This window comes from Psittacula echo (genome assembly GCF_963264785.1).
Source record: "Psittacula echo genome assembly, chromosome: 19".
Classification (NCBI taxonomy): domain Eukaryota; kingdom Metazoa; phylum Chordata; class Aves; order Psittaciformes; family Psittacidae; genus Psittacula; species Psittacula echo.
In genome coordinates, this window is record NC_137755.1 from 5,805,244 (window position 1) to 5,812,268 (window position 7,025).

Below are 7,025 nucleotides of genomic sequence, written 5' to 3' on the forward strand. Positions count from 1 at the left end.
TGTGATGAGGTAGTGGATTTTTCCTGGAAGCTTCATCCCAGCCCTGGAACTAGGACTTTCCTTTAGGGTATCTTAGAGCTGTCTGTGAAGGAGAAGGGGTATTGCAGCCCAGCAGAAATAATGGCAGAATCCCAGCCCCTCCAGCATGTCTTTGAAACCCTCCCACTGTCCCGCACACCATTAATCAGTATCTCTTGCAGGACTGGTCCAGCGGCATCTGCCTCAATAGACAAGAGCAGGACTGCAGCAGAAGTAGCATGAGCGCCTGGCAGAGTTTGACTAGGACTAGTAATTGGTAGTGAGGGTGCTAGTGCTCAGTCCAAGTGTGTGGTACGTGAACGTTTGAAGGGTGTGAGATCCCTGTGTAAAACCACATTTAGGGTTCCCCAGTGTGACTGGGACACCCTTGTAATTCTCTGCTTTGTATCCCAGCCTCTGGGCACAGTGGGCACGGGCCACTTGCGGATTGTGGTGGCAGTTTGTCAAGGCAGATGGGACACAGCCGACTGCCTGAGCCAGCGTCTCCCCAGAACCTGGGCCCCGATGATTCGCAGTACTGGCTGGAGGTGAGTTCACCTCCAGATACTGAGGTGTCAGGGCAGTGGGTTCTCCATAGCTATGCTATGCTCTGCTGTTCTATGACATGCTGTGCCTTGCTATATGCTACATGCTGTGCTCGGACCTCCCCGAGCCGGCTGGGCCGAGGCTGGACCTCCCACGGCTACTCCCGAAGCACCCCTGGGTGCCCAGTGCCATGGGCACGATGCTGCCACCATCACAAAGCCGTGGTGGTCGCTGTGGAGACGCCCATTGTGACGGGGCCCCCACGCTGAGCGTGGGCTATTGAAGGAGCCAGAGCCCTGCAGTAACCAGTGCAGAGGAGACCCCTCCCTCGGGAGGCTGCATCTCCCGTGGCTGCCCTGCGCATCCAGGTACGGGTTCTTTGACTTTGCAGTCCTCTTTTAGTGCTGGCTTGAAACACATGGTGGGTGCAAAGCAGGAGCCTTCTGTGTGCAGGAGGCATGTGTGTAACCCACCATCCTTCATCGGGCTTCTTGGCTCCTAAGAATAGGTAATTTCCCATCCTCTGTTTGATAACTTGGAACTTCATTATCCAAGCTCTGATACTTATGAGGCAATAGTAATGAAAGGTCCCCATCCACAGCTTCTTTGGCTGCTTTGTCAGCAACATGATTGCCAATATTCTCTGGAGTGTTATCAAACTGATGTGCCTCAAAAGCAAATTTTGACTTTCTGACAATTTCAGAAGTCTCAGTAGCACCATCAGCTCAGCTTTCTGTGCTGATGTGTTGGGGGAGGAGGAATGTAGGACTTTAGCCTCTATTATGTTTGGTTTAGCTCTATTATGTTATGGTCTGTAAACAGTTGTGAGTCAGCTCTCCTGCTTCTGGATCTGTTGTCAAAACCACTGCTGCTACAAACGGTTTGATACTTTCAAGTCTACGTCCTCTTGTCATAGAGGAATAGTTACCGCTTCTGCATCTCATGATGGTCCTTGTGCTTCGGCAGCCCATACTTGCAGATATACCCACTTTCTCTGTGATATCCGGCTCTGTGCCTGGTTTCTGTAACAAAAACTCTTAACTCCGCAGCTTTTTTTTTTTCATTACGAACACAGACCAGAATTTTCCTTCTTTAACCCTAATGGATGCATGTAATTTACTCAGTAAATCCCTATCCAATACCAGCACGGGGCACTCGGGCATGCAAAGAACTTGATTCTCAACATCTGTTTGCCAGTTTCTCAAATGTAAAGGAAGGCCGGGTTCCTGTCCACCTGTGGCACCAATGCCTGAAGCTGTTTGTTTGCTTAATTGCCCTTTACAAGTATTTATAACAGAATAAGTAACTTCTGTTTCTACAAGGAATTTTACCTTCTCATTCCCCAACCTAACTGTAGCCAGGGGCTCTGCTGGGGAGGGATTCGAATCTTCCCCCGCTCCTCCTCAATCTTCATCTAAAGGAATCATTCTCTCTGCCTGTCCTGATGGTCCACTAAATCTCCAGTGTTTCTTTTGATCTGAGGGCGTTTTCCCTTTGAGTGCAACCTGTGGAGTCTGTTCACAACCCTTTCCATGCAATCCTTGTTTCCACTCCTCCTGGGCCAATCCCCCCTTTCCTGCTTTCTTGTGGGATAGCTACAGGAAGCAATTTTTCTCTCTTTTTTTTTCTCCTAAAGATTCCAGTTTTACTCTGGAGCTTATCTTATGCCCCCACATATACATTAACAAATTCCTGGTTGAAACCTGACACCCTATAACCAACAAAACACAATGTTGTATTATATTAATAATTATATGAATTCTATTAATAATACCTATATTAATAATCAGGGATTGAAAGCCCTCCCCAGTACTATTGAACCACTTGAACCATTTCAGAGAACTTGCACCAGAGCAATAGTGGTCCGATTGTGATAGGTCTCCAAGGCCACATCCATTGTTTTTACCAAATCACATTGGTCCTCCCCCTGAAGATTTTGTACCTTTTTCCTTATGTCTTCCCTGGATTGACTTTTTGTTAAATGGCCTAACTCTTTCCTTCTTTCCTCTGCTGCAGGATCAATAGTAGCATATTTATGCATCACATCTTTTAATCTTCTCACAAATCCAGAAGGTGATTCATTTACATCTTGCTTTATTTCATATAGCTTAGACCAGGTCACTGCCTTGGGGATCGCATTCCTAATGCTGAATAAAATCCACCTCCGCTATTGTTTCAAAGCTTGCCTGTCCCGATTAGGGTCCCAGTTCAGATCAGGGGTAGGTACGTGAAGATTCACTGTACCTGTCGCTGTGCCTGCTGTTATTTGTTGCTGTACTGCAGTCTGAGCCTTACGAATAATCATATTCCTGTCAACACTCTAGAAAGCATGATGCGTAATTACCAGCCACTTGTTTCCAACTCTTCAAATCGATAATAGTAAAGGGAATCTTCATTATGAGCAGACCATCATTACGCACAGCTTGACTTAGAGGTGCAATCACAGTTTCCCCTCATTTTCCCCTAGTTTGCTCTGGTGTAGGGCAAAATCCTTCAGCCCATTGCCCCCTGCCACCCTCCCCCCTTTATCTGAAGTGCCTGTGCTGGTGCTTGTGCTTGATTCTCATTGTCAGCACCTTCAGCCCCATTATTCACAGTACCCCTTCACCAGGGGGCTACCATCAATTCCAAATCCTCCTCCGCATTCCTCAAATGTTTAGTGCATAGTCGCCCTATGGTGAGGCACTGGGAGATGACAACTGCTCCTTGGAACACAAGCTGCTGGTGGAGGAGGCAAGAGCAGCTCCTATCCTGGTTCCCGTCTTGGTGCCTCGGCAGGCAGCGGGGCTGCTGTGACACACTGTGACATCACCTGCCACACACTGTGACGTCACCTGCCATGCACTATGACATCACCGCTCCCACTGCTTATATTGCATGCAGTGACTCCCCACGGCAGTCACTGTGCAGAGACGACTCTGAGAACTTCCCAAAGCAGCACCTGCAGCATCCTTGGGCAGCATCCAAGAGGAGGGACCTTCTGCACTGCCAGCGCCAGCATCCCCAGGTGCATCAACCCTACATGATGGCCCAAGGGCTCATGGGGATCTTCAAACCTCTGCCTGGGAGTCCCTGTTCCAGGGGCACCCACAGTTCCTGCAGTTGCTGCAGCCCTGGCTTGTCTTAGGAACTGAAGCAGTTCTTTGGTGTGAAGGGTTTCAAGGCTGCCTGGTCAGGCAGCAGGGCTGGTGCTGACATTGGGGTTGAGCTCCCAGCCCCCTGGGTGGTGTTTTGGCTGGGATAGAATTAATTCTCTTTCCTGTAGCTGGTGCAGTGCTGTGTTCTGCCTATATTCTGGCAATAACGTTCGTAACACACTGATGCTTTCGTTGTTGCTCAGTAGCACTTACCCTGATCAAGGACTTTTCAGTCTCTCATGCTCTGCAGTGAGGAGGGGCACAAAAAGCCAGGAGGAAGCAGACAGGACCCCTGACCCAAACTAGCCAAAGGGGTATTCCATCCCACAGCATGTCGTGCCCAGGATAGAAACTGGGGGAGTCACCCTGAAGGGATGGGATTGGGTCAGGCTGGGTATCGCTCAGTGGGTACTGAGCAATTGCATTGGGCATCACTGCTGGTTAGCTTTATCCTCTCTCCTGTCTAGTTCTATGCTCTGTCCCTTTTAAACCACAACAGTTCTACAGCAGCAAAGTTTGCTGTACAGCTCTTCATAGTGATTTTAGCGATAGAAGATTTTACTTTTCCTGTTGTTACACTGATTCTCAGTCTACAACTGAGGGTTGCTATTTTGCGGGGGGGTCTTGTCTGGGGCTGGGGCAGGGTGGGGGCTGGCCCTGGCAGTCTGCCCTATCGGGTCTGGCCGTAGGACTGCATTATTGAGTCAGTGGGATTTGTGCTCACAGTAAATAGCGCACAGGGTAGGGAACATAGGAATCTGGTTTGTTTTCTATGCGGATTGAAGTAAAAGGAAGCACTTGGCGGGATGGAGCCATCCCTTTCTTGCGAGGCTGTGGGATGAAGGATGCTGCGAGCGTGCTGTGTGCAGGGGAGCTCAGTGTGGCTGCTGCAGGGCTTGAGGTTTGTCTTTTACTGAGACTGAACCTACGGCTCTGGCAGCAGAGGGCAGAAGCTGGTCCCCCCATGTCCACTCCCGGAGCACCCCTGGGTGCCCAGTGCCACGGGCACGATGCTGCCACCATCACAAAGCCGTGGTGGTCGCTGTGGAGACGCCCATTGTGATGGGGCCCCCACGCTGAGCGTGGGCTATTGAAGGAGCCAGAGCCCTGCAGGAACCAGTGCAGAGGAGACCCCTCCCTCGGGAGGCTGCATCTCCCGTGGCTGCCCTGCGCATCCAGGTACGTGTTCTTTGACTTTGCAATCCTCTTTTAGTGTTGGCTTGAAACACATTGTGGGTGCGTGCTCTAAAGGGAGGAGAAGCTGTCAGGAGATGTGCTGGTGCCATCCCAGCTGTAGGAGCAGGGGATGGGTGAGGAGGAGGCGCTGGGCTTGTTCATGTGCTTGGAGCTCAGCTCTGCCTGCAGAGGTGCTGGGGGCGAAGCAGGAGCCTTCTGTGTGCAGGAGCTGCTGGTGTCAGAGGTGCTGAGAAGGTGTCAGGGCAGGAGCAGCCCCTGGGCAGTGCAGCTGCTGGTGCTGTCCCTGGGAGCTCAGCTCAAGGGGACCTGCCTGGCTCTGGCAAGGCCCGTGCAAGCCCCCCGGTCATTGCGGAAGGCAGGAGGGGTGCTGGCAGGTTCTAGTGATCCCTGTGCCAGGCATTCCACAAGTCACAGAAATTTCTAAACTGAAAAGTAGAGAAAAAAAACCCTCAAAATAACTTTTATCTGTTGCCCTTTGCAATCTTCCTGCACTCGGAATCCTAAAATGTGCTGTGCAATCTGCAAGGCTTGACAAATCCCAAAGGTTTTAATGAGCCCCATGGTGTATTTTGGCTGAGTCCATGAACCTCAGGTGCTGAGAGGAGACTGAGGAAACCTTTCAAGAAGTCCAAGTCAGAAACAAAACCCCAAGGCCCTTCAGCATTAATGGACCCCACTGAGGGCTGTTACTGACAAAGCCTCCCCAGGGACTCGTTAAAACAAGTAACTGGAGGCTGTGACTCCTGGGAGACAAGATGCAGGTATCTGATGGTGAGAAAACCCTTGGTTTGTTTGATGAAGCAGAAAGGCCAAGCCCTGACCACAGCCCTTGGAGAAGAAGAGCCTGAAATCCTGAGAAAGAAAGTTCTCCTCAAAGGCCTTGATGAAAGAGGCAACTGCCATAGCCCAGGGCAACAGAGACCTTTTGTTCTTTTGGGCCTTTCAGCCTTGCCAGAATCCTCACTCATCTCTGCTGCAGGCTGTCCTGCACTGGCCCATGCCTGCACCTCTTTCCCTTCAGGCTGTTGACACCCATCTTGCTTTCCACCTGGCTCTCACCTGGCATTTCTGTACCTTCAGTCACATCTCTGCACCCATCGCTGTCTGCTCCTTGAAACACAAAGCCATGGGCTGAGCCAGACTCCCTCTGGGTGACCTCTTGCACCACAACTCCACCTTTGGAGAGACATTTCCCTTTCCTAACTTCTAGTCTGAACCTGCCAAGCTGCACTTTGCAGAGGTTTCCTTCTCTTCCTGCTAGCAAGAAAACTTCCATCATCTCTGAAGCCACATTTCAAGTAGTTGTAGGCTGCTACTATAGTGTCAATTCAGCAGGTGGAGTGAATATCCCTCAGCAAGGCCATCTACAGGAGGCTTCTAGAGGAATGGGTGATGCCATCAGGATAGAGAACTAAGCACCATGGGAGAGCAGTGGGAAAAGCCAATGGTCTGGATTGAGAACTTCCTGGCAAAAGCCAGAAGTAAAGGTGGTGTCCTTGGGTGCAAGGTACCCCATGTTCAGGGGACAGGGCACCTCATTTGGGACAGCTTCCTGCCTGTAGCACCCTCTCTCACTGCAGGAGGTTCCTGCATTCTCCAGGCTCAGGGATGGATCCTGCATTCCAGGCAAGTTTGGGTAGTGCAGGAGAGGGAGACAGGGAGGTCGGCTCATGGGGCATGAGGAGCAGTGTTCAGGCACCCCCAGCAGTGGGCATTCCCCATGGGCCACGCTGAGGCATGTTCCCATGAGGGAAACTTCTCAGACAGCCTCTGCTTTGTCCAGGCTCTGCAGCCACACTCCAGGAACACCTACTCCTCCTCCACCTACAGACATGAACTGCTCTCCATTGCTGGTCTCCATCCTGCTTGTAAGGATTGGTTAAAGCCCTGAACCATCACCTTGCTTCTTGCTGACTTCCCTCCACCCTCCCTCACCTCCCTGCACACTGCTCATTGCCACCAGTAACTCACTGAAGAGTTAAGAAGCTCTCAAGGCTTTCCTCAGGGGGTGACCATGTTTCTCCATTCACCATTGATGGATCCATGGAGTGCCAGGTGTGAGGTTCCTGCAGAGGCAGAGCTGCCCCTGGGCAGAGCCCTGCTGCCGGGAGGGGTGTGCAGGGCAGA